Here is a 25895-nt window from a genome sequence, read left to right as displayed (position 1 = left end):
CATGCGTTGATTGACGTGCTGTCGGGCTGACCCCGGGTGCCGATGCATGCTGTCTGACTGTGCCACTAGCTCCTTGCGATGACTTCCCCTGCTTCCAACTGGTCTCCTCCTCCTCCTCTCTGTCTCCCCATCTGAACTTTCGCCCTGTTCTTCTTCTCTTCTAGCGGGCACCCACGTGACATCCATGGACGCATCGTCATCATCAACCGCTTCGCTTGTATCTGACAACTCAGAAAAGGAAGCAGCAGCGGGTACAACATCATCATCATCATCATCATCACACCGTACCTCCATGTGTTTAATGCTGCCTGCCTGAGACATATCCCTGTTATCTACATCCTCTAGCAATAATGGTTGCGCATCACTCATTTCTTCAAACGGGTGTGTGAATAACTCCTCTGACATAACAAGTAAAGCGGCTGTGGTGCTAGTTTTGGTGGTGGCGGCAGGCGGGTAAGTGGTATCTTGAGAGGTGCCTGCCTGAAGCTAAGCTGTAGGAGGATGGTGCATCAAGGTTCCGAGCGGAGGCTGTACAAGATTGGGTGTCCTGTGTTAGCCAGTCAACTATGTCCTCCGAACTTTTCAAGTTCAGGGTACGTGGCTTCTGAAAACTGGGCATTATTCTAGGGCAAAAGGGAATCCCAGCACCACGACGGCCCCTGCGGGGTGTCCTGCCTCTGCCTGTCATTTTTTGGGGGATTAGATTAGTGGTACTATGCGTGCAAGCTACTGTGAGACCAGATATGATTGGCAATGTGCACTGGCAGAGGTTGGCAAAGTACACGCTGTAGGCCTGACACCCGCTTGAAGACAAGTAACTGCTATTCAATCTATAACAGTGAAAAACAAATTTTGGTTTTAAAAGCACGCTATAGAGACACCAAATATGATTGGCAACTGTCAAAGCACGCTGGAACAGGTCTACAGAGCACACGCTGAAGTAGGCCTGACACCCAGACGCTTGCAGACAACTAACTGCTCTTCTATTACAGTGAAAAAAAAATATTTATTTTAAATGTAAAGCTTAACCAATTGTTAAAACAGATATGAGTGGTGGCACTGGGCTAGTGGGCACAGTATCCAATGTGAAGCGCAGGCAGGCAGGCAGGCAGGCAGGCAGGCAGGCAACTGCTCTTCTATTACATTGAAAAAAAATCATTTCTTTAAAATCTAAAGCTTAAGCTATTGTTAAAACAGATATGAGTGTATGACTGTATTTTACCCTGTAACATATTATGACACCCTAAAACCTGCTCTTCATTGAACACAAAAGATATTGATTCAAAACAGTAAAACATATCACAGTGATGATATTGTCAGTGAAAGAGCCTTTTTTGTTTTTTTAACACACAAACAGCACTTTTACTGATGTTATAATTGTTGTGATACGTTTTCCTGTTTTGAAGCACTAATATTTGTGTTCAGCAAAGTTTTCTGAGTATACCAGTACCCACCATGTACAGGTTTCCTGGTTGGTTACATTGCCTTTGAGAGCATATGGTATGCCAGGAATGAAAATTACCCCCATGATGACATACCATTTGCAAAAGAAGACAACCCAAGGTATTGCAAATGGGGTATGTCCAGTCATTTTTAGTAGCCACTTAGTTACAAACACTGGGCAAAGTTAGTGTTTTTTGCATTGTTAACACACAAGTAAAAATTAACGCTAACTTTGGCCAGTGTTGAGTAAGTGGCTACAAAAAAGACTGGACATATCCCATATTGAATACCCTGGGTTGTCTACTTTAAAAAAAATGTTACATGTGGGGTGTTATTTAGAGATTTATGACAGATAATAGTTTTACAATGTCACTAATGATAAATTGTAAAAATGTATGTTTTGAAACCACAATATCCTACTTGTACTTCTAGCCCTATAACTTGCAAAAGGGTAGGTAAACACTAGGTATTTTTAAACTCCGGACCACATTTTTTATGTATTTATCAGATATTTTCATTAGCTTTTGTAGATGAGTGAAAGATTTTTCAAGTAAAAGTAAAAAAAAGTATTTGTTTTTTAATTTTTCATCATATTTTTTGTTACTTTTTTAAAATTAAATTACATGAAAGAGATATAAATAATTGTATGTAAAAAAAAAAAAATAGCACTTTTTTTAATGAAAAAAACCCAATATATAATTATGGGAACATTAAACGAGAGAGCGGAAATTAATAGCTAAACACAAACACTACAAAACTGTAAAAATACGCCTACTGGCAAATGTATAACCTTGCAATAACAGTGCAATTCTTAAGGTGTTAAATTATGGAACTGAATTGTAAAATGTTAAATGTGTCCTCTTTTCCTAAATAAACACTAGAATGTTTTATAAAACAGAATTCCAGAAATGTATTTTACAATTGCATTATATAATGTAAAATCATAGAACATTCAGCATAAAAATCAAACATTCACATAAACCATGTACTGAGATTGTTGTTTAACATATCAATAAAAATTAAGAAATAAAAGGTAGTAAGAAAATTGATCATTAGTAAAGTGAAAGTGAGATAAAGAAGCTAGCCAAACTTTACGTCAATAAGTAATTTTAATATTTTATTAAGTATTTTGTAATGTAATCCAAACTCTACTGTTAAAGAAATTGTGCTTTAAATGCATCTAAAGAAATAGTTTTAAGAAAACATTACGATGGTACAGTATGATGCCAAATACATTTGCATAATTTTCACAAATCAATATATTTATATGCATGACATAAAAAGGTAGAATAGATGTAGCAATAAGTTTAAAAGAGAGTAAAGAATGGAGTCAACTTTGAACACCATTAATACTTGACATGTTGGTTGGCCTTTTGGTTGACGATCCATTTAAATGTATGTATTCCATTTCAATAATATACATATTCATTCCACATGACTTTTACTAACGTCGTCGCCGCCGCCATATATTAAATGGATTTTTGGAACAGGGAGATGGAAGAAGAGCTTGCTCTGTCCACTCCACGCATTGACCTGGTATTGCAGTACCTCCAGGACCGGTGCACCTCTCTTATGCTGGTTAAAAAATAGATTTTTTGATTGAACAAAAAATGCAAAAAGCCACTGGACTCTCACTTGGCGAGAACGAAGGCAAACTTGTTCTCCTTCTTCCTTCCTTCCCTGCTTTTTTCTCTGTTCTGTCTAAGTGCGAGCTCTGCCTCCCCCTGTCTGCGGCATGGCATGATGCCTGAATGAAGCCTGGACGGAACGGACCAAAAACATGACATTCCTTGAATTATGGACACTTGTAGCAATGTTTGTTAACTGTTATTGTTTCGTTTGGATTGATCGCTAGTCTGATTGTTATTCTCTATCATGTGCTGTGCACGATGCAATTCTGTTCACCTGATCCCATGTATTTATTTAATCATTGTTATCATGTAAATCTGTGTAATCACTTCATGGAATAAAAGTGTCCAGTACATATCCATTGTGAAGAAGTCAGAGTATGTATTGCTGGCTGGCTGGCTGGCTGGCTGGCTGGCTGGCAGCGTGCATTATCAGTGTTGGAAAAGTGGGCGGGATTAATTATGCAAATTTGCTGCAGCCTGCAGCATGCTGGTCTTTGCAATGACAGCACAAACGTTTTGGAGGGAAATCTGAGCAACATCTAGGTTATCAATCAATTAAAAGTTTAATTAATTGCATTATTGAGTGATTGCGAGCAATCAGCAGCAGGTGGTGCTTAATTGCTTGCTCTATCTACCCTACTTGCAGCTGAAGAGGAACAGACAGACCAGGTGATCCAGCAACCTCGTTAGGCACCTTATCAGCGGTAGCAGCTGAGCAGGAGAGACAGAGGTGCAAGGTATGTCTGGAGGGGAGGGGGAGGAATGAATGGACAAGGTTAAGAAGGGGAGCTGGGTTTCAAGGGTTTAGAGGTTGTTTGCTGCTCTGGTGGTGACTTTGTCTCTGTTGCTATTTGTAGCCAGCTTACAGCTAGATGAGGAAAAGGCGGCAGGCAGGCAGCACTGTGGCCAAGGCTCACCGCAAGCTGAACAAGCGCCAGCGAACGGCAGGTGAGTAGCTGGGCGCCCATTCTGGTTATCGCTTCTCGGCCTTTTGGCTAAGATCAAGTGTAGTATCTGTTCTTATCAGTTTAATATCTGATACGTCCCCTATCTGGGGACCATATATTAAATGGATTTTTGGAACAGGGAGATGGAAGAAGAGCTTGCTCTGTCCACTCCACGCATTGACCTGGTATTGCAGTACCTCCAGGACCGGTGCACCTCTCTTATGCTGGTTAAAAAATAGATTTTTTGATTGAACAAAAAATGCAAAAAGCCACTGGACTCTCACTTGGCGAGAACGAAGGCAAACTTGTTCTCCTTCTTCCTTCCTTCCCTGCTTTTTTCTCTGTTCTGTCTAAGTGCGAGCTCTGCCTCCCCCTGTCTGCGGCATGGCATGATGCCTGAATGAAGCCTGGACGGAACGGACCAAAAACATGACATTCCTTGAATTATGGACACTTGTAGCAATGTTTGTTAACTGTTATTGTTTCGTTTGGATTGATCGCTAGTCTGATTGTTATTCTCTATCATGTGCTGTGCACGATGCAATTCTGTTCACCTGATCCCATGTATTTATTTAATCATTGTTATCATGTAAATCTGTGTAATCACTTCATGGAATAAAAGTGTCCAGTACATATCCATTGTGAAGAAGTCAGAGTATGTATTGCTGGCTGGCTGGCTGGCTGGCTGGCTGGCTGGCAGCGTGCATTATCAGTGTTGGAAAAGTGGGCGGGATTAATTATGCAAATTTGCTGCAGCCTGCAGCATGCTGGTCTTTGCAATGACAGCACAAACGTTTTGGAGGGAAATCTGAGCAACATCTAGGTTATCAATCAATTAAAAGTTTAATTAATTGCATTATTGAGTGATTGCGAGCAATCAGCAGCAGGTGGTGCTTAATTGCTTGCTCTATCTACCCTACTTGCAGCTGAAGAGGAACAGACAGACCAGGTGATCCAGCAACCTCGTTAGGCACCTTATCAGCGGTAGCAGCTGAGCAGGAGAGACAGAGGTGCAAGGTATGTCTGGAGGGGAGGGGGAGGAATGAATGGACAAGGTTAAGAAGGGGAGCTGGGTTTCAAGGGTTTAGAGGTTGTTTGCTGCTCTGGTGGTGACTTTGTCTCTGTTGCTATTTGTAGCCAGCTTACAGCTAGATGAGGAAAAGGCGGCAGGCAGGCAGCACTGTGGCCAAGGCTCACCGCAAGCTGAACAAGCGCCAGCGAACGGCAGGTGAGTAGCTGGGCGCCCATTCTGGTTATCGCTTCTCGGCCTTTTGGCTAAGATCAAGTGTAGTATCTGTTCTTATCAGTTTAATATCTGATACGTCCCCTATCTGGGGACCATATATTAAATGGATTTTTGGAACAGGGAGATGGAAGAAGAGCTTGCTCTGTCCACTCCACGCATTGACCTGGTATTGCAGTACCTCCAGGACCGGTGCACCTCTCTTATGCTGGTTAAAAAATAGATTTTTTGATTGAACAAAAAATGCAAAAAGCCACTGGACTCTCACTTGGCGAGAACGAAGGCAAACTTGTTCTCCTTCTTCCTTCCTTCCCTGCTTTTTTCTCTGTTCTGTCTAAGTGCGAGCTCTGCCTCCCCCTGTCTGCGGCATGGCATGATGCCTGAATGAAGCCTGGACGGAACGGACCAAAAACATGACATTCCTTGAATTATGGACACTTGTAGCAATGTTTGTTAACTGTTATTGTTTCGTTTGGATTGATCGCTAGTCTGATTGTTATTCTCTATCATGTGCTGTGCACGATGCAATTCTGTTCACCTGATCCCATGTATTTATTTAATCATTGTTATCATGTAAATCTGTGTAATCACTTCATGGAATAAAAGTGTCCAGTACATATCCATTGTGAAGAAGTCAGAGTATGTATTGCTGGCTGGCTGGCTGGCTGGCTGGCTGGCTGGCAGCGTGCATTATCAGTGTTGGAAAAGTGGGCGGGATTAATTATGCAAATTTGCTGCAGCCTGCAGCATGCTGGTCTTTGCAATGACAGCACAAACGTTTTGGAGGGAAATCTGAGCAACATCTAGGTTATCAATCAATTAAAAGTTTAATTAATTGCATTATTGAGTGATTGCGAGCAATCAGCAGCAGGTGGTGCTTAATTGCTTGCTCTATCTACCCTACTTGCAGCTGAAGAGGAACAGACAGACCAGGTGATCCAGCAACCTCGTTAGGCACCTTATCAGCGGTAGCAGCTGAGCAGGAGAGACAGAGGTGCAAGGTATGTCTGGAGGGGAGGGGGAGGAATGAATGGACAAGGTTAAGAAGGGGAGCTGGGTTTCAAGGGTTTAGAGGTTGTTTGCTGCTCTGGTGGTGACTTTGTCTCTGTTGCTATTTGTAGCCAGCTTACAGCTAGATGAGGAAAAGGCGGCAGGCAGGCAGCACTGTGGCCAAGGCTCACCGCAAGCTGAACAAGCGCCAGCGAACGGCAGGTGAGTAGCTGGGCGCCCATTCTGGTTATCGCTTCTCGGCCTTTTGGCTAAGATCAAGTGTAGTATCTGTTCTTATCAGTTTAATATCTGATACGTCCCCTATCTGGGGACCATATATTAAATGGATTTTTGGAACAGGGAGATGGAAGAAGAGCTTGCTCTGTCCACTCCACGCATTGACCTGGTATTGCAGTACCTCCAGGACCGGTGCACCTCTCTTATGCTGGTTAAAAAATAGATTTTTTGATTGAACAAAAAATGCAAAAAGCCACTGGACTCTCACTTGGCGAGAACGAAGGCAAACTTGTTCTCCTTCTTCCTTCCTTCCCTGCTTTTTTCTCTGTTCTGTCTAAGTGCGAGCTCTGCCTCCCCCTGTCTGCGGCATGGCATGATGCCTGAATGAAGCCTGGACGGAACGGACCAAAAACATGACATTCCTTGAATTATGGACACTTGTAGCAATGTTTGTTAACTGTTATTGTTTCGTTTGGATTGATCGCTAGTCTGATTGTTATTCTCTATCATGTGCTGTGCACGATGCAATTCTGTTCACCTGATCCCATGTATTTATTTAATCATTGTTATCATGTAAATCTGTGTAATCACTTCATGGAATAAAAGTGTCCAGTACATATCCATTGTGAAGAAGTCAGAGTATGTATTGCTGGCTGGCTGGCTGGCTGGCTGGCTGGCTGGCTGGCTGGCAGCGTGCATTATCAGTGTTGGAAAAGTGGGCGGGATTAATTATGCAAATTTGCTGCAGCCTGCAGCATGCTGGTCTTTGCAATGACAGCACAAACGTTTTGGAGGGAAATCTGAGCAACATCTAGGTTATCAATCAATTAAAAGTTTAATTAATTGCATTATTGAGTGATTGCGAGCAATCAGCAGCAGGTGGTGCTTAATTGCTTGCTCTATCTACCCTACTTGCAGCTGAAGAGGAACAGACAGACCAGGTGATCCAGCAACCTCGTTAGGCACCTTATCAGCGGTAGCAGCTGAGCAGGAGAGACAGAGGTGCAAGGTATGTCTGGAGGGGAGGGGGAGGAATGAATGGACAAGGTTAAGAAGGGGAGCTGGGTTTCAAGGGTTTAGAGGTTGTTTGCTGCTCTGGTGGTGACTTTGTCTCTGTTGCTATTTGTAGCCAGCTTACAGCTAGATGAGGAAAAGGCGGCAGGCAGGCAGCACTGTGGCCAAGGCTCACCGCAAGCTGAACAAGCGCCAGCGAACGGCAGGTGAGTAGCTGGGCGCCCATTCTGGTTATCGCTTCTCGGCCTTTTGGCTAAGATCAAGTGTAGTATCTGTTCTTATCAGTTTAATATCTGATACGTCCCCTATCTGGGGACCATATATTAAATGGATTTTTGGAACAGGGAGATGGAAGAAGAGCTTGCTCTGTCCACTCCACGCATTGACCTGGTATTGCAGTACCTCCAGGACCGGTGCACCTCTCTTATGCTGGTTAAAAAATAGATTTTTTGATTGAACAAAAAATGCAAAAAGCCACTGGACTCTCACTTGGCGAGAACGAAGGCAAACTTGTTCTCCTTCTTCCTTCCTTCCCTGCTTTTTTCTCTGTTCTGTCTAAGTGCGAGCTCTGCCTCCCCCTGTCTGCGGCATGGCATGATGCCTGAATGAAGCCTGGACGGAACGGACCAAAAACATGACATTCCTTGAATTATGGACACTTGTAGCAATGTTTGTTAACTGTTATTGTTTCGTTTGGATTGATCGCTAGTCTGATTGTTATTCTCTATCATGTGCTGTGCACGATGCAATTCTGTTCACCTGATCCCATGTATTTATTTAATCATTGTTATCATGTAAATCTGTGTAATCACTTCATGGAATAAAAGTGTCCAGTACATATCCATTGTGAAGAAGTCAGAGTATGTATTGCTGGCTGGCTGGCTGGCTGGCTGGCTGGCTGGCAGCGTGCATTATCAGTGTTGGAAAAGTGGGCGGGATTAATTATGCAAATTTGCTGCAGCCTGCAGCATGCTGGTCTTTGCAATGACAGCACAAACGTTTTGGAGGGAAATCTGAGCAACATCTAGGTTATCAATCAATTAAAAGTTTAATTAATTGCATTATTGAGTGATTGCGAGCAATCAGCAGCAGGTGGTGCTTAATTGCTTGCTCTATCTACCCTACTTGCAGCTGAAGAGGAACAGACAGACCAGGTGATCCAGCAACCTCGTTAGGCACCTTATCAGCGGTAGCAGCTGAGCAGGAGAGACAGAGGTGCAAGGTATGTCTGGAGGGGAGGGGGAGGAATGAATGGACAAGGTTAAGAAGGGGAGCTGGGTTTCAAGGGTTTAGAGGTTGTTTGCTGCTCTGGTGGTGACTTTGTCTCTGTTGCTATTTGTAGCCAGCTTACAGCTAGATGAGGAAAAGGCGGCAGGCAGGCAGCACTGTGGCCAAGGCTCACCGCAAGCTGAACAAGCGCCAGCGAACGGCAGGTGAGTAGCTGGGCGCCCATTCTGGTTATCGCTTCTCGGCCTTTTGGCTAAGATCAAGTGTAGTATCTGTTCTTATCAGTTTAATATCTGATACGTCCCCTATCTGGGGACCATATATTAAATGGATTTTTGGAACAGGGAGATGGAAGAAGAGCTTGCTCTGTCCACTCCACGCATTGACCTGGTATTGCAGTACCTCCAGGACCGGTGCACCTCTCTTATGCTGGTTAAAAAATAGATTTTTTGATTGAACAAAAAATGCAAAAAGCCACTGGACTCTCACTTGGCGAGAACGAAGGCAAACTTGTTCTCCTTCTTCCTTCCTTCCCTGCTTTTTTCTCTGTTCTGTCTAAGTGCGAGCTCTGCCTCCCCCTGTCTGCGGCATGGCATGATGCCTGAATGAAGCCTGGACGGAACGGACCAAAAACATGACATTCCTTGAATTATGGACACTTGTAGCAATGTTTGTTAACTGTTATTGTTTCGTTTGGATTGATCGCTAGTCTGATTGTTATTCTCTATCATGTGCTGTGCACGATGCAATTCTGTTCACCTGATCCCATGTATTTATTTAATCATTGTTATCATGTAAATCTGTGTAATCACTTCATGGAATAAAAGTGTCCAGTACATATCCATTGTGAAGAAGTCAGAGTATGTATTGCTGGCTGGCTGGCTGGCTGGCTGGCTGGCTGGCAGCGTGCATTATCAGTGTTGGAAAAGTGGGCGGGATTAATTATGCAAATTTGCTGCAGCCTGCAGCATGCTGGTCTTTGCAATGACAGCACAAACGTTTTGGAGGGAAATCTGAGCAACATCTAGGTTATCAATCAATTAAAAGTTTAATTAATTGCATTATTGAGTGATTGCGAGCAATCAGCAGCAGGTGGTGCTTAATTGCTTGCTCTATCTACCCTACTTGCAGCTGAAGAGGAACAGACAGACCAGGTGATCCAGCAACCTCGTTAGGCACCTTATCAGCGGTAGCAGCTGAGCAGGAGAGACAGAGGTGCAAGGTATGTCTGGAGGGGAGGGGGAGGAATGAATGGACAAGGTTAAGAAGGGGAGCTGGGTTTCAAGGGTTTAGAGGTTGTTTGCTGCTCTGGTGGTGACTTTGTCTCTGTTGCTATTTGTAGCCAGCTTACAGCTAGATGAGGAAAAGGCGGCAGGCAGGCAGCACTGTGGCCAAGGCTCACCGCAAGCTGAACAAGCGCCAGCGAACGGCAGGTGAGTAGCTGGGCGCCCATTCTGGTTATCGCTTCTCGGCCTTTTGGCTAAGATCAAGTGTAGTATCTGTTCTTATCAGTTTAATATCTGATACGTCCCCTATCTGGGGACCATATATTAAATGGATTTTTGGAACAGGGAGATGGAAGAAGAGCTTGCTCTGTCCACTCCACGCATTGACCTGGTATTGCAGTACCTCCAGGACCGGTGCACCTCTCTTATGCTGGTTAAAAAATAGATTTTTTGATTGAACAAAAAATGCAAAAAGCCACTGGACTCTCACTTGGCGAGAACGAAGGCAAACTTGTTCTCCTTCTTCCTTCCTTCCCTGCTTTTTTCTCTGTTCTGTCTAAGTGCGAGCTCTGCCTCCCCCTGTCTGCGGCATGGCATGATGCCTGAATGAAGCCTGGACGGAACGGACCAAAAACATGACATTCCTTGAATTATGGACACTTGTAGCAATGTTTGTTAACTGTTATTGTTTCGTTTGGATTGATCGCTAGTCTGATTGTTATTCTCTATCATGTGCTGTGCACGATGCAATTCTGTTCACCTGATCCCATGTATTTATTTAATCATTGTTATCATGTAAATCTGTGTAATCACTTCATGGAATAAAAGTGTCCAGTACATATCCATTGTGAAGAAGTCAGAGTATGTATTGCTGGCTGGCTGGCTGGCTGGCTGGCTGGCTGGCAGCGTGCATTATCAGTGTTGGAAAAGTGGGCGGGATTAATTATGCAAATTTGCTGCAGCCTGCAGCATGCTGGTCTTTGCAATGACAGCACAAACGTTTTGGAGGGAAATCTGAGCAACATCTAGGTTATCAATCAATTAAAAGTTTAATTAATTGCATTATTGAGTGATTGCGAGCAATCAGCAGCAGGTGGTGCTTAATTGCTTGCTCTATCTACCCTACTTGCAGCTGAAGAGGAACAGACAGACCAGGTGATCCAGCAACCTCGTTAGGCACCTTATCAGCGGTAGCAGCTGAGCAGGAGAGACAGAGGTGCAAGGTATGTCTGGAGGGGAGGGGGAGGAATGAATGGACAAGGTTAAGAAGGGGAGCTGGGTTTCAAGGGTTTAGAGGTTGTTTGCTGCTCTGGTGGTGACTTTGTCTCTGTTGCTATTTGTAGCCAGCTTACAGCTAGATGAGGAAAAGGCGGCAGGCAGGCAGCACTGTGGCCAAGGCTCACCGCAAGCTGAACAAGCGCCAGCGAACGGCAGGTGAGTAGCTGGGCGCCCATTCTGGTTATCGCTTCTCGGCCTTTTGGCTAAGATCAAGTGTAGTATCTGTTCTTATCAGTTTAATATCTGATACGTCCCCTATCTGGGGACCATATATTAAATGGATTTTTGGAACAGGGAGATGGAAGAAGAGCTTGCTCTGTCCACTCCACGCATTGACCTGGTATTGCAGTACCTCCAGGACCGGTGCACCTCTCTTATGCTGGTTAAAAAATAGATTTTTTGATTGAACAAAAAATGCAAAAAGCCACTGGACTCTCACTTGGCGAGAACGAAGGCAAACTTGTTCTCCTTCTTCCTTCCTTCCCTGCTTTTTTCTCTGTTCTGTCTAAGTGCGAGCTCTGCCTCCCCCTGTCTGCGGCATGGCATGATGCCTGAATGAAGCCTGGACGGAACGGACCAAAAACATGACATTCCTTGAATTATGGACACTTGTAGCAATGTTTGTTAACTGTTATTGTTTCGTTTGGATTGATCGCTAGTCTGATTGTTATTCTCTATCATGTGCTGTGCACGATGCAATTCTGTTCACCTGATCCCATGTATTTATTTAATCATTGTTATCATGTAAATCTGTGTAATCACTTCATGGAATAAAAGTGTCCAGTACATATCCATTGTGAAGAAGTCAGAGTATGTATTGCTGGCTGGCTGGCTGGCTGGCTGGCTGGCTGGCAGCGTGCATTATCAGTGTTGGAAAAGTGGGCGGGATTAATTATGCAAATTTGCTGCAGCCTGCAGCATGCTGGTCTTTGCAATGACAGCACAAACGTTTTGGAGGGAAATCTGAGCAACATCTAGGTTATCAATCAATTAAAAGTTTAATTAATTGCATTATTGAGTGATTGCGAGCAATCAGCAGCAGGTGGTGCTTAATTGCTTGCTCTATCTACCCTACTTGCAGCTGAAGAGGAACAGACAGACCAGGTGATCCAGCAACCTCGTTAGGCACCTTATCAGCGGTAGCAGCTGAGCAGGAGAGACAGAGGTGCAAGGTATGTCTGGAGGGGAGGGGGAGGAATGAATGGACAAGGTTAAGAAGGGGAGCTGGGTTTCAAGGGTTTAGAGGTTGTTTGCTGCTCTGGTGGTGACTTTGTCTCTGTTGCTATTTGTAGCCAGCTTACAGCTAGATGAGGAAAAGGCGGCAGGCAGGCAGCACTGTGGCCAAGGCTCACCGCAAGCTGAACAAGCGCCAGCGAACGGCAGGTGAGTAGCTGGGCGCCCATTCTGGTTATCGCTTCTCGGCCTTTTGGCTAAGATCAAGTGTAGTATCTGTTCTTATCAGTTTAATATCTGATACGTCCCCTATCTGGGGACCATATATTAAATGGATTTTTGGAACAGGGAGATGGAAGAAGAGCTTGCTCTGTCCACTCCACGCATTGACCTGGTATTGCAGTACCTCCAGGACCGGTGCACCTCTCTTATGCTGGTTAAAAAATAGATTTTTTGATTGAACAAAAAATGCAAAAAGCCACTGGACTCTCACTTGGCGAGAACGAAGGCAAACTTGTTCTCCTTCTTCCTTCCTTCCCTGCTTTTTTCTCTGTTCTGTCTAAGTGCGAGCTCTGCCTCCCCCTGTCTGCGGCATGGCATGATGCCTGAATGAAGCCTGGACGGAACGGACCAAAAACATGACATTCCTTGAATTATGGACACTTGTAGCAATGTTTGTTAACTGTTATTGTTTCGTTTGGATTGATCGCTAGTCTGATTGTTATTCTCTATCATGTGCTGTGCACGATGCAATTCTGTTCACCTGATCCCATGTATTTATTTAATCATTGTTATCATGTAAATCTGTGTAATCACTTCATGGAATAAAAGTGTCCAGTACATATCCATTGTGAAGAAGTCAGAGTATGTATTGCTGGCTGGCTGGCTGGCTGGCTGGCTGGCTGGCTGGCTGGCAGCGTGCATTATCAGTGTTGGAAAAGTGGGCGGGATTAATTATGCAAATTTGCTGCAGCCTGCAGCATGCTGGTCTTTGCAATGACAGCACAAACGTTTTGGAGGGAAATCTGAGCAACATCTAGGTTATCAATCAATTAAAAGTTTAATTAATTGCATTATTGAGTGATTGCGAGCAATCAGCAGCAGGTGGTGCTTAATTGCTTGCTCTATCTACCCTACTTGCAGCTGAAGAGGAACAGACAGACCAGGTGATCCAGCAACCTCGTTAGGCACCTTATCAGCGGTAGCAGCTGAGCAGGAGAGACAGAGGTGCAAGGTATGTCTGGAGGGGAGGGGGAGGAATGAATGGACAAGGTTAAGAAGGGGAGCTGGGTTTCAAGGGTTTAGAGGTTGTTTGCTGCTCTGGTGGTGACTTTGTCTCTGTTGCTATTTGTAGCCAGCTTACAGCTAGATGAGGAAAAGGCGGCAGGCAGGCAGCACTGTGGCCAAGGCTCACCGCAAGCTGAACAAGCGCCAGCGAACGGCAGGTGAGTAGCTGGGCGCCCATTCTGGTTATCGCTTCTCGGCCTTTTGGCTAAGATCAAGTGTAGTATCTGTTCTTATCAGTTTAATATCTGATACGTCCCCTATCTGGGGACCATATATTAAATGGATTTTTGGAACAGGGAGATGGAAGAAGAGCTTGCTCTGTCCACTCCACGCATTGACCTGGTATTGCAGTACCTCCAGGACCGGTGCACCTCTCTTATGCTGGTTAAAAAATAGATTTTTTGATTGAACAAAAAATGCAAAAAGCCACTGGACTCTCACTTGGCGAGAACGAAGGCAAACTTGTTCTCCTTCTTCCTTCCTTCCCTGCTTTTTTCTCTGTTCTGTCTAAGTGCGAGCTCTGCCTCCCCCTGTCTGCGGCATGGCATGATGCCTGAATGAAGCCTGGACGGAACGGACCAAAAACATGACATTCCTTGAATTATGGACACTTGTAGCAATGTTTGTTAACTGTTATTGTTTCGTTTGGATTGATCGCTAGTCTGATTGTTATTCTCTATCATGTGCTGTGCACGATGCAATTCTGTTCACCTGATCCCATGTATTTATTTAATCATTGTTATCATGTAAATCTGTGTAATCACTTCATGGAATAAAAGTGTCCAGTACATATCCATTGTGAAGAAGTCAGAGTATGTATTGCTGGCTGGCTGGCTGGCTGGCTGGCTGGCTGGCAGCGTGCATTATCAGTGTTGGAAAAGTGGGCGGGATTAATTATGCAAATTTGCTGCAGCCTGCAGCATGCTGGTCTTTGCAATGACAGCACAAACGTTTTGGAGGGAAATCTGAGCAACATCTAGGTTATCAATCAATTAAAAGTTTAATTAATTGCATTATTGAGTGATTGCGAGCAATCAGCAGCAGGTGGTGCTTAATTGCTTGCTCTATCTACCCTACTTGCAGCTGAAGAGGAACAGACAGACCAGGTGATCCAGCAACCTCGTTAGGCACCTTATCAGCGGTAGCAGCTGAGCAGGAGAGACAGAGGTGCAAGGTATGTCTGGAGGGGAGGGGGAGGAATGAATGGACAAGGTTAAGAAGGGGAGCTGGGTTTCAAGGGTTTAGAGGTTGTTTGCTGCTCTGGTGGTGACTTTGTCTCTGTTGCTATTTGTAGCCAGCTTACAGCTAGATGAGGAAAAGGCGGCAGGCAGGCAGCACTGTGGCCAAGGCTCACCGCAAGCTGAACAAGCGCCAGCGAACGGCAGGTGAGTAGCTGGGCGCCCATTCTGGTTATCGCTTCTCGGCCTTTTGGCTAAGATCAAGTGTAGTATCTGTTCTTATCAGTTTAATATCTGATACGTCCCCTATCTGGGGACCATATATTAAATGGATTTTTGGAACAGGGAGATGGAAGAAGAGCTTGCTCTGTCCACTCCACGCATTGACCTGGTATTGCAGTACCTCCAGGACCGGTGCACCTCTCTTATGCTGGTTAAAAAATAGATTTTTTGATTGAACAAAAAATGCAAAAAGCCACTGGACTCTCACTTGGCGAGAACGAAGGCAAACTTGTTCTCCTTCTTCCTTCCTTCCCTGCTTTTTTCTCTGTTCTGTCTAAGTGCGAGCTCTGCCTCCCCCTGTCTGCGGCATGGCATGATGCCTGAATGAAGCCTGGACGGAACGGACCAAAAACATGACATTCCTTGAATTATGGACACTTGTAGCAATGTTTGTTAACTGTTATTGTTTCGTTTGGATTGATCGCTAGTCTGATTGTTATTCTCTATCATGTGCTGTGCACGATGCAATTCTGTTCACCTGATCCCATGTATTTATTTAATCATTGTTATCATGTAAATCTGTGTAATCACTTCATGGAATAAAAGTGTCCAGTACATATCCATTGTGAAGAAGTCAGAGTATGTATTGCTGGCTGGCTGGCTGGCTGGCTGGCTGGCTGGCAGCGTGCATTATCAGTGTTGGAAAAGTGGGCGGGATTAATTATGCAAATTTGCTGCAGCCTGCAGCATGCTGGTCTTTGCAATGACAGCACAAACGTTTTGGAGGGAAATCTGAGCAACATCTAGGTTATCAATCAATTAAAAGTTTAATTAATTGCATTATTGAGTGATTGCGAGCAATCAGCAGCAGGTGGTGCTTAATTGCTTGCTCTATCTACCCTACTTGCAGCTGAAGAGGAACAGACAGACCAGGTGATCCAGCAACCTCGTTAGGCACCTTATCAGCGGTAGCAGCTGAGCAGGAGAGACAGAGGTGCAAGGTATGTCTGGAGGGGAGGGGGAGGAATGAATGGACAAGGTTAAGAAGGGGAGCTGGGTTTCAAGGGTTTAGAGGTTGTTTGCTGCTCTGGTGGTGACTTTGTCTCTGTTGCTATTTGTAGCCAGCTTACAGCTAGATGAGGAAAAGGCGGCAGGCAGGCAGCACTGTGGCCAAGGCTCACCGCAAGCTGAACAAGCGCCAGCGAACGGCAGGTGAGTAGCTGGGCGCCCATTCTGGTTATCGCTTCTCGGCCTTTTGGCTAAGATCAAGTGTAGTATCTGTTCTTATCAGTTTAATATCTGATACGTCCCCTATCTGGGGACCATATATTAAATGGATTTTTGGAACAGGGAGATGGAAGAAGAGCTTGCTCTGTCCACTCCACGCATTGACCTGGTATTGCAGTACCTCCAGGACCGGTGCACCTCTCTTATGCTGGTTAAAAAATAGATTTTTTGATTGAACAAAAAATGCAAAAAGCCACTGGACTCTCACTTGGCGAGAACGAAGGCAAACTTGTTCTCCTTCTTCCTTCCTTCCCTGCTTTTTTCTCTGTTCTGTCTAAGTGCGAGCTCTGCCTCCCCCTGTCTGCGGCATGGCATGATGCCTGAATGAAGCCTGGACGGAACGGACCAAAAACATGACATTCCTTGAATTATGGACACTTGTAGCAATGTTTGTTAACTGTTATTGTTTCGTTTGGATTGATCGCTAGTCTGATTGTTATTCTCTATCATGTGCTGTGCACGATGCAATTCTGTTCACCTGATCCCATGTATTTATTTAATCATTGTTATCATGTAAATCTGTGTAATCACTTCATGGAATAAAAGTGTCCAGTACATATCCATTGTGAAGAAGTCAGAGTATGTATTGCTGGCTGGCTGGCTGGCTGGCTGGCTGGCTGGCAGCGTGCATTATCAGTGTTGGAAAAGTGGGCGGGATTAATTATGCAAATTTGCTGCAGCCTGCAGCATGCTGGTCTTTGCAATGACAGCACAAACGTTTTGGAGGGAAATCTGAGCAACATCTAGGTTATCAATCAATTAAAAGTTTAATTAATTGCATTATTGAGTGATTGCGAGCAATCAGCAGCAGGTGGTGCTTAATTGCTTGCTCTATCTACCCTACTTGCAGCTGAAGAGGAACAGACAGACCAGGTGATCCAGCAACCTCGTTAGGCACCTTATCAGCGGTAGCAGCTGAGCAGGAGAGACAGAGGTGCAAGGTATGTCTGGAGGGGAGGGGGAGGAATGAATGGACAAGGTTAAGAAGGGGAGCTGGGTTTCAAGGGTTTAGAGGTTGTTTGCTGCTCTGGTGGTGACTTTGTCTCTGTTGCTATTTGTAGCCAGCTTACAGCTAGATGAGGAAAAGGCGGCAGGCAGGCAGCACTGTGGCCAAGGCTCACCGCAAGCTGAACAAGCGCCAGCGAACGGCAGGTGAGTAGCTGGGCGCCCATTCTGGTTATCGCTTCTCGGCCTTTTGGCTAAGATCAAGTGTAGTATCTGTTCTTATCAGTTTAATATCTGATACGTCCCCTATCTGGGGACCATATATTAAATGGATTTTTGGAACAGGGAGATGGAAGAAGAGCTTGCTCTGTCCACTCCACGCATTGACCTGGTATTGCAGTACCTCCAGGACCGGTGCACCTCTCTTATGCTGGTTAAAAAATAGATTTTTTGATTGAACAAAAAATGCAAAAAGCCACTGGACTCTCACTTGGCGAGAACGAAGGCAAACTTGTTCTCCTTCTTCCTTCCTTCCCTGCTTTTTTCTCTGTTCTGTCTAAGTGCGAGCTCTGCCTCCCCCTGTCTGCGGCATGGCATGATGCCTGAATGAAGCCTGGACGGAACGGACCAAAAACATGACATTCCTTGAATTATGGACACTTGTAGCAATGTTTGTTAACTGTTATTGTTTCGTTTGGATTGATCGCTAGTCTGATTGTTATTCTCTATCATGTGCTGTGCACGATGCAATTCTGTTCACCTGATCCCATGTATTTATTTAATCATTGTTATCATGTAAATCTGTGTAATCACTTCATGGAATAAAAGTGTCCAGTACATATCCATTGTGAAGAAGTCAGAGTATGTATTGCTGGCTGGCTGGCTGGCTGGCTGGCTGGCTGGCAGCGTGCATTATCAGTGTTGGAAAAGTGGGCGGGATTAATTATGCAAATTTGCTGCAGCCTGCAGCATGCTGGTCTTTGCAATGACAGCACAAACGTTTTGGAGGGAAATCTGAGCAACATCTAGGTTATCAATCAATTAAAAGTTTAATTAATTGCATTATTGAGTGATTGCGAGCAATCAGCAGCAGGTGGTGCTTAATTGCTTGCTCTATCTACCCTACTTGCAGCTGAAGAGGAACAGACAGACCAGGTGATCCAGCAACCTCGTTAGGCACCTTATCAGCGGTAGCAGCTGAGCAGGAGAGACAGAGGTGCAAGGTATGTCTGGAGGGGAGGGGGAGGAATGAATGGACAAGGTTAAGAAGGGGAGCTGGGTTTCAAGGGTTTAGAGGTTGTTTGCTGCTCTGGTGGTGACTTTGTCTCTGTTGCTATTTGTAGCCAGCTTACAGCTAGATGAGGAAAAGGCGGCAGGCAGGCAGCACTGTGGCCAAGGCTCACCGCAAGCTGAACAAGCGCCAGCGAACGGCAGGTGAGTAGCTGGGCGCCCATTCTGGTTATCGCTTCTCGGCCTTTTGGCTAAGATCAAGTGTAGTATCTGTTCTTATCAGTTTAATATCTGATACGTCCCCTATCTGGGGACCATATATTAAATGGATTTTTGGAACAGGGAGATGGAAGAAGAGCTTGCTCTGTCCACTCCACGCATTGACCTGGTATTGCAGTACCTCCAGGACCGGTGCACCTCTCTTATGCTGGTTAAAAAATAGATTTTTTGATTGAACAAAAAATGCAAAAAGCCACTGGACTCTCACTTGGCGAGAACGAAGGCAAACTTGTTCTCCTTCTTCCTTCCTTCCCTGCTTTTTTCTCTGTTCTGTCTAAGTGCGAGCTCTGCCTCCCCCTGTCTGCGGCATGGCATGATGCCTGAATGAAGCCTGGACGGAACGGACCAAAAACATGACATTCCTTGAATTATGGACACTTGTAGCAATGTTTGTTAACTGTTATTGTTTCGTTTGGATTGATCGCTAGTCTGATTGTTATTCTCTATCATGTGCTGTGCACGATGCAATTCTGTTCACCTGATCCCATGTATTTATTTAATCATTGTTATCATGTAAATCTGTGTAATCACTTCATGGAATAAAAGTGTCCAGTACATATCCATTGTGAAGAAGTCAGAGTATGTATTGCTGGCTGGCTGGCTGGCTGGCTGGCTGGCTGGCAGCGTGCATTATCAGTGTTGGAAAAGTGGGCGGGATTAATTATGCAAATTTGCTGCAGCCTGCAGCATGCTGGTCTTTGCAATGACAGCACAAACGTTTTGGAGGGAAATCTGAGCAACATCTAGGTTATCAATCAATTAAAAGTTTAATTAATTGCATTATTGAGTGATTGCGAGCAATCAGCAGCAGGTGGTGCTTAATTGCTTGCTCTATCTACCCTACTTGCAGCTGAAGAGGAACAGACAGACCAGGTGATCCAGCAACCTCGTTAGGCACCTTATCAGCGGTAGCAGCTGAGCAGGAGAGACAGAGGTGCAAGGTATGTCTGGAGGGGAGGGGGAGGAATGAATGGACAAGGTTAAGAAGGGGAGCTGGGTTTCAAGGGTTTAGAGGTTGTTTGCTGCTCTGGTGGTGACTTTGTCTCTGTTGCTATTTGTAGCCAGCTTACAGCTAGATGAGGAAAAGGCGGCAGGCAGGCAGCACTGTGGCCAAGGCTCACCGCAAGCTGAACAAGCGCCAGCGAACGGCAGGTGAGTAGCTGGGCGCCCATTCTGGTTATCGCTTCTCGGCCTTTTGGCTAAGATCAAGTGTAGTATCTGTTCTTATCAGTTTAATATCTGATACGTCCCCTATCTGGGGACCATATATTAAATGGATTTTTGGAACAGGGAGATGGAAGAAGAGCTTGCTCTGTCCACTCCACGCATTGACCTGGTATTGCAGTACCTCCAGGACCGGTGCACCTCTCTTATGCTGGTTAAAAAATAGATTTTTTGATTGAACAAAAAATGCAAAAAGCCACTGGACTCTCACTTGGCGAGAACGAAGGCAAACTTGTTCTCCTTCTTCCTTCCTTCCCTGCTTTTTTCTCTGTTCTGTCTAAGTGCGAGCTCTGCCTCCCCCTGTCTGCGGCATGGCATGATGCCTGAATGAAGCCTGGACGGAACGGACCAAAAACATGACATTCCTTGAATTATGGACACTTGTAGCAATGTTTGTTAACTGTTATTGTTTCGTTTGGATTGATCGCTAGTCTGATTGTTATTCTCTATCATGTGCTGTGCACGATGCAATTCTGTTCACCTGATCCCATGTATTTATTTAATCATTGTTATCATGTAAATCTGTGTAATCACTTCATGGAATAAAAGTGTCCAGTACATATCCATTGTGAAGAAGTCAGAGTATGTATTGCTGGCTGGCTGGCTGGCTGGCTGGCTGGCTGGCAGCGTGCATTATCAGTGTTGGAAAAGTGGGCGGGATTAATTATGCAAATTTGCTGCAGCCTGCAGCATGCTGGTCTTTGCAATGACAGCACAAACGTTTTGGAGGGAAATCTGAGCAACATCTAGGTTATCAATCAATTAAAAGTTTAATTAATTGCATTATTGAGTGATTGCGAGCAATCAGCAGCAGGTGGTGCTTAATTGCTTGCTCTATCTACCCTACTTGCAGCTGAAGAGGAACAGACAGACCAGGTGATCCAGCAACCTCGTTAGGCACCTTATCAGCGGTAGCAGCTGAGCAGGAGAGACAGAGGTGCAAGGTATGTCTGGAGGGGAGGGGGAGGAATGAATGGACAAGGTTAAGAAGGGGAGCTGGGTTTCAAGGGTTTAGAGGTTGTTTGCTGCTCTGGTGGTGACTTTGTCTCTGTTGCTATTTGTAGCCAGCTTACAGCTAGATGAGGAAAAGGCGGCAGGCAGGCAGCACTGTGGCCAAGGCTCACCGCAAGCTGAACAAGCGCCAGCGAACGGCAGGTGAGTAGCTGGGCGCCCATTCTGGTTATCGCTTCTCGGCCTTTTGGCTAAGATCAAGTGTAGTATCTGTTCTTATCAGTTTAATATCTGATACGTCCCCTATCTGGGGACCATATATTAAATGGATTTTTGGAACAGGGAGATGGAAGAAGAGCTTGCTCTGTCCACTCCACGCATTGACCTGGTATTGCAGTACCTCCAGGACCGGTGCACCTCTCTTATGCTGGTTAAAAAATAGATTTTTTGATTGAACAAAAAATGCAAAAAGCCACTGGACTCTCACTTGGCGAGAACGAAGGCAAACTTGTTCTCCTTCTTCCTTCCTTCCCTGCTTTTTTCTCTGTTCTGTCTAAGTGCGAGCTCTGCCTCCCCCTGTCTGCGGCATGGCATGATGCCTGAATGAAGCCTGGACGGAACGGACCAAAAACATGACATTCCTTGAATTATGGACACTTGTAGCAATGTTTGTTAACTGTTATTGTTTCGTTTGGATTGATCGCTAGTCTGATTGTTATTCTCTATCATGTGCTGTGCACGATGCAATTCTGTTCACCTGATCCCATGTATTTATTTAATCATTGTTATCATGTAAATCTGTGTAATCACTTCATGGAATAAAAGTGTCCAGTACATATCCATTGTGAAGAAGTCAGAGTATGTATTGCTGGCTGGCTGGCTGGCTGGCTGGCTGGCTGGCAGCGTGCATTATCAGTGTTGGAAAAGTGGGCGGGATTAATTATGCAAATTTGCTGCAGCCTGCAGCATGCTGGTCTTTGCAATGACAGCACAAACGTTTTGGAGGGAAATCTGAGCAACATCTAGGTTATCAATCAATTAAAAGTTTAATTAATTGCATTATTGAGTGATTGCGAGCAATCAGCAGCAGGTGGTGCTTAATTGCTTGCTCTATCTACCCTACTTGCAGCTGAAGAGGAACAGACAGACCAGGTGATCCAGCAACCTCGTTAGGCACCTTATCAGCGGTAGCAGCTGAGCAGGAGAGACAGAGGTGCAAGGTATGTCTGGAGGGGAGGGGGAGGAATGAATGGACAAGGTTAAGAAGGGGAGCTGGGTTTCAAGGGTTTAGAGGTTGTTTGCTGCTCTGGTGGTGACTTTGTCTCTGTTGCTATTTGTAGCCAGCTTACAGCTAGATGAGGAAAAGGCGGCAGGCAGGCAGCACTGTGGCCAAGGCTCACCGCAAGCTGAACAAGCGCCAGCGAACGGCAGGTGAGTAGCTGGGCGCCCATTCTGGTTATCGCTTCTCGGCCTTTTGGCTAAGATCAAGTGTAGTATCTGTTCTTATCAGTTTAATATCTGATACGTCCCCTATCTGGGGACCATATATTAAATGGATTTTTGGAACAGGGAGATGGAAGAAGAGCTTGCTCTGTCCACTCCACGCATTGACCTGGTATTGCAGTACCTCCAGGACCGGTGCACCTCTCTTATGCTGGTTAAAAAATAGATTTTTTGATTGAACAAAAAATGCAAAAAGCCACTGGACTCTCACTTGGCGAGAACGAAGGCAAACTTGTTCTCCTTCTTCCTTCCTTCCCTGCTTTTTTCTCTGTTCTGTCTAAGTGCGAGCTCTGCCTCCCCCTGTCTGCGGCATGGCATGATGCCTGAATGAAGCCTGGACGGAACGGACCAAAAACATGACATTCCTTGAATTATGGACACTTGTAGCAATGTTTGTTAACTGTTATTGTTTCGTTTGGATTGATCGCTAGTCTGATTGTTATTCTCTATCATGTGCTGTGCACGATGCAATTCTGTTCACCTGATCCCATGTATTTATTTAATCATTGTTATCATGTAAATCTGTGTAATCACTTCATGGAATAAAAGTGTCCAGTACATATCCATTGTGAAGAAGTCAGAGTATGTATTGCTGGCTGGCTGGCTGGCTGGCTGGCTGGCTGGCAGCGTGCATTATCAGTGTTGGAAAAGTGGGCGGGATTAATTATGCAAATTTGCTGCAGCCTGCAGCATGCTGGTCTTTGCAATGACAGCACAAACGTTTTGGAGGGAAATCTGAGCAACATCTAGGTTATCAATCAATTAAAAGTTTAATTAATTGCATTATTGAGTGATTGCGAGCAATCAGCAGCAGGTGGTGCTTAATTGCTTGCTCTATCTACCCTACTTGCAGCTGAAGAGGAACAGACAGACCAGGTGATCCAGCAACCTCGTTAGGCACCTTATCAGCGGTAGCAGCTGAGCAGGAGAGACAGAGGTGCAAGGTATGTCTGGAGGGGAGGGGGAGGAATGAATGGACAAGGTTAAGAAGGGGAGCTGGGTTTCAAGGGTTTAGAGGTTGTTTGCTGCTCTGGTGGTGACTTTGTCTCTGTTGCTATTTGTAGCCAGCTTACAGCTAGATGAGGAAAAGGCGGCAGGCAGGCAGCACTGTGGCCAAGGCTCACCGCAAGCTGAACAAGCGCCAGCGAACGGCAGGTGAGTAGCTGGGCGCCCATTCTGGTTATCGCTTCTCGGCCTTTTGGCTAAGATCAAGTGTAGTATCTGTTCTTATCAGTTTAATATCTGATACGTCCCCTATCTGGGGACCATATATTAAATGGATTTTTGGAACAGGGAGATGGAAGAAGAGCTTGCTCTGTCCACTCCACGCATTGACCTGGTATTGCAGTACCTCCAGGACCGGTGCACCTCTCTTATGCTGGTTAAAAAATAGATTTTTTGATTGAACAAAAAATGCAAAAAGCCACTGGACTCTCACTTGGCGAGAACGAAGGCAAACTTGTTCTCCTTCTTCCTTCCTTCCCTGCTTTTTTCTCTGTTCTGTCTAAGTGCGAGCTCTGCCTCCCCCTGTCTGCGGCATGGCATGATGCCTGAATGAAGCCTGGACGGAACGGACCAAAAACATGACATTCCTTGAATTATGGACACTTGTAGCAATGTTTGTTAACTGTTATTGTTTCGTTTGGATTGATCGCTAGTCTGATTGTTATTCTCTATCATGTGCTGTGCACGATGCAATTCTGTTCACCTGATCCCATGTATTTATTTAATCATTGTTATCATGTAAATCTGTGTAATCACTTCATGGAATAAAAGTGTCCAGTACATATCCATTGTGAAGAAGTCAGAGTATGTATTGCTGGCTGGCTGGCTGGCTGGCTGGCTGGCTGGCAGCGTGCATTATCAGTGTTGGAAAAGTGGGCGGGATTAATTATGCAAATTTGCTGCAGCCTGCAGCATGCTGGTCTTTGCAATGACAGCACAAACGTTTTGGAGGGAAATCTGAGCAACATCTAGGTTATCAATCAATTAAAAGTTTAATTAATTGCATTATTGAGTGATTGCGAGCAATCAGCAGCAGGTGGTGCTTAATTGCTTGCTCTATCTACCCTACTTGCAGCTGAAGAGGAACAGACAGACCAGGTGATCCAGCAACCTCGTTAGGCACCTTATCAGCGGTAGCAGCTGAGCAGGAGAGACAGAGGTGCAAGGTATGTCTGGAGGGGAGGGGGAGGAATGAATGGACAAGGTTAAGAAGGGGAGCTGGGTTTCAAGGGTTTAGAGGTTGTTTGCTGCTCTGGTGGTGACTTTGTCTCTGTTGCTATTTGTAGCCAGCTTACAGCTAGATGAGGAAAAGGCGGCAGGCAGGCAGCACTGTGGCCAAGGCTCACCGCAAGCTGAACAAGCGCCAGCGAACGGCAGGTGAGTAGCTGGGCGCCCATTCTGGTTATCGCTTCTCGGCCTTTTGGCTAAGATCAAGTGTAGTATCTGTTCTTATCAGTTTAATATCTGATACGTCCCCTATCTGGGGACCATATATTAAATGGATTTTTGGAACAGGGAGATGGAAGAAGAGCTTGCTCTGTCCACTCCACGCATTGACCTGGTATTGCAGTACCTCCAGGACCGGTGCACCTCTCTTATGCTGGTTAAAAAATAGATTTTTTGATTGAACAAAAAATGCAAAAAGCCACTGGACTCTCACTTGGCGAGAACGAAGGCAAACTTGTTCTCCTTCTTCCTTCCTTCCCTGCTTTTTTCTCTGTTCTGTCTAAGTGCGAGCTCTGCCTCCCCCTGTCTGCGGCATGGCATGATGCCTGAATGAAGCCTGGACGGAACGGACCAAAAACATGACATTCCTTGAATTATGGACACTTGTAGCAATGTTTGTTAACTGTTATTGTTTCGTTTGGATTGATCGCTAGTCTGATTGTTATTCTCTATCATGTGCTGTGCACGATGCAATTCTGTTCACCTGATCCCATGTATTTATTTAATCATTGTTATCATGTAAATCTGTGTAATCACTTCATGGAATAAAAGTGTCCAGTACATATCCATTGTGAAGAAGTCAGAGTATGTATTGCTGGCTGGCTGGCTGGCTGGCTGGCTGGCTGGCAGCGTGCATTATCAGTGTTGGAAAAGTGGGCGGGATTAATTATGCAAATTTGCTGCAGCCTGCAGCATGCTGGTCTTTGCAATGACAGCACAAACGTTTTGGAGGGAAATCTGAGCAACATCTAGGTTATCAATCAATTAAAAGTTTAATTAATTGCATTATTGAGTGATTGCGAGCAATCAGCAGCAGGTGGTGCTTAATTGCTTGCTCTATCTACCCTACTTGCAGCTGAAGAGGAACAGACAGACCAGGTGATCCAGCAACCTCGTTAGGCACCTTATCAGCGGTAGCAGCTGAGCAG

General features: G+C 45.1%; 18 non-coding genes and 1 pseudogene across 18 annotated transcripts; all 19 read left to right on the top strand.

The window, feature by feature from the left end:
* The first annotated feature begins 2799 nt into the window (after positions 1–2799).
* Positions 2800–3013, top strand: LOC134584208 (U2 spliceosomal RNA; annotated as a pseudogene).
* A 1036-nt stretch (positions 3014–4049) lies between these two features.
* On the top strand, positions 4050–4240 carry LOC134584140 (U2 spliceosomal RNA). The gene has a single exon (XR_010086473.1). It is a non-coding gene; the product is annotated as a U2 spliceosomal RNA (small nuclear RNA).
* Positions 4241–5276: 1036 nt separating this feature from the next.
* On the top strand, positions 5277–5467 carry LOC134584139 (U2 spliceosomal RNA). The gene has a single exon (XR_010086472.1). It is a non-coding gene; the product is annotated as a U2 spliceosomal RNA (small nuclear RNA).
* A 1036-nt stretch (positions 5468–6503) lies between these two features.
* Positions 6504–6694, top strand: LOC134584138 (U2 spliceosomal RNA). The gene has a single exon (XR_010086471.1). It is a non-coding gene; the product is annotated as a U2 spliceosomal RNA (small nuclear RNA).
* A 1044-nt stretch (positions 6695–7738) lies between these two features.
* Positions 7739–7929, top strand: LOC134584136 (U2 spliceosomal RNA). The gene has a single exon (XR_010086470.1). It is a non-coding gene; the product is annotated as a U2 spliceosomal RNA (small nuclear RNA).
* A 1036-nt stretch (positions 7930–8965) lies between these two features.
* LOC134584135 (U2 spliceosomal RNA) lies at positions 8966–9156 on the top strand. Its single transcript, XR_010086469.1, has one exon. It is a non-coding gene; the product is annotated as a U2 spliceosomal RNA (small nuclear RNA).
* Positions 9157–10192: 1036 nt separating this feature from the next.
* On the top strand, positions 10193–10383 carry LOC134584134 (U2 spliceosomal RNA). Its single transcript, XR_010086468.1, has one exon. It is a non-coding gene; the product is annotated as a U2 spliceosomal RNA (small nuclear RNA).
* A 1036-nt stretch (positions 10384–11419) lies between these two features.
* LOC134584133 (U2 spliceosomal RNA) lies at positions 11420–11610 on the top strand. Its single transcript, XR_010086467.1, has one exon. It is a non-coding gene; the product is annotated as a U2 spliceosomal RNA (small nuclear RNA).
* Positions 11611–12646: 1036 nt separating this feature from the next.
* Positions 12647–12837, top strand: LOC134584132 (U2 spliceosomal RNA). The gene has a single exon (XR_010086466.1). It is a non-coding gene; the product is annotated as a U2 spliceosomal RNA (small nuclear RNA).
* Positions 12838–13881: 1044 nt separating this feature from the next.
* On the top strand, positions 13882–14072 carry LOC134584131 (U2 spliceosomal RNA). Its single transcript, XR_010086465.1, has one exon. It is a non-coding gene; the product is annotated as a U2 spliceosomal RNA (small nuclear RNA).
* A 1036-nt stretch (positions 14073–15108) lies between these two features.
* On the top strand, positions 15109–15299 carry LOC134584129 (U2 spliceosomal RNA). The gene has a single exon (XR_010086464.1). It is a non-coding gene; the product is annotated as a U2 spliceosomal RNA (small nuclear RNA).
* A 1036-nt stretch (positions 15300–16335) lies between these two features.
* On the top strand, positions 16336–16526 carry LOC134584128 (U2 spliceosomal RNA). The gene has a single exon (XR_010086463.1). It is a non-coding gene; the product is annotated as a U2 spliceosomal RNA (small nuclear RNA).
* A 1036-nt stretch (positions 16527–17562) lies between these two features.
* Positions 17563–17753, top strand: LOC134584127 (U2 spliceosomal RNA). Its single transcript, XR_010086462.1, has one exon. It is a non-coding gene; the product is annotated as a U2 spliceosomal RNA (small nuclear RNA).
* A 1036-nt stretch (positions 17754–18789) lies between these two features.
* On the top strand, positions 18790–18980 carry LOC134584126 (U2 spliceosomal RNA). The gene has a single exon (XR_010086461.1). It is a non-coding gene; the product is annotated as a U2 spliceosomal RNA (small nuclear RNA).
* Positions 18981–20016: 1036 nt separating this feature from the next.
* On the top strand, positions 20017–20207 carry LOC134584124 (U2 spliceosomal RNA). Its single transcript, XR_010086460.1, has one exon. It is a non-coding gene; the product is annotated as a U2 spliceosomal RNA (small nuclear RNA).
* Positions 20208–21243: 1036 nt separating this feature from the next.
* On the top strand, positions 21244–21434 carry LOC134584123 (U2 spliceosomal RNA). Its single transcript, XR_010086459.1, has one exon. It is a non-coding gene; the product is annotated as a U2 spliceosomal RNA (small nuclear RNA).
* A 1036-nt stretch (positions 21435–22470) lies between these two features.
* LOC134584122 (U2 spliceosomal RNA) lies at positions 22471–22661 on the top strand. Its single transcript, XR_010086458.1, has one exon. It is a non-coding gene; the product is annotated as a U2 spliceosomal RNA (small nuclear RNA).
* Positions 22662–23697: 1036 nt separating this feature from the next.
* On the top strand, positions 23698–23888 carry LOC134584121 (U2 spliceosomal RNA). Its single transcript, XR_010086457.1, has one exon. It is a non-coding gene; the product is annotated as a U2 spliceosomal RNA (small nuclear RNA).
* Positions 23889–24924: 1036 nt separating this feature from the next.
* On the top strand, positions 24925–25115 carry LOC134584120 (U2 spliceosomal RNA). The gene has a single exon (XR_010086456.1). It is a non-coding gene; the product is annotated as a U2 spliceosomal RNA (small nuclear RNA).
* Positions 25116–25895: the final 780 nt, after the last annotated feature.

This window comes from Pelobates fuscus, chromosome 13 (genome assembly GCF_036172605.1).
Source record: "Pelobates fuscus isolate aPelFus1 chromosome 13, aPelFus1.pri, whole genome shotgun sequence".
Taxonomy (NCBI): domain Eukaryota; kingdom Metazoa; phylum Chordata; class Amphibia; order Anura; family Pelobatidae; genus Pelobates; species Pelobates fuscus.
This window is presented reverse-complemented; position numbering and strand designations above follow the sequence as displayed.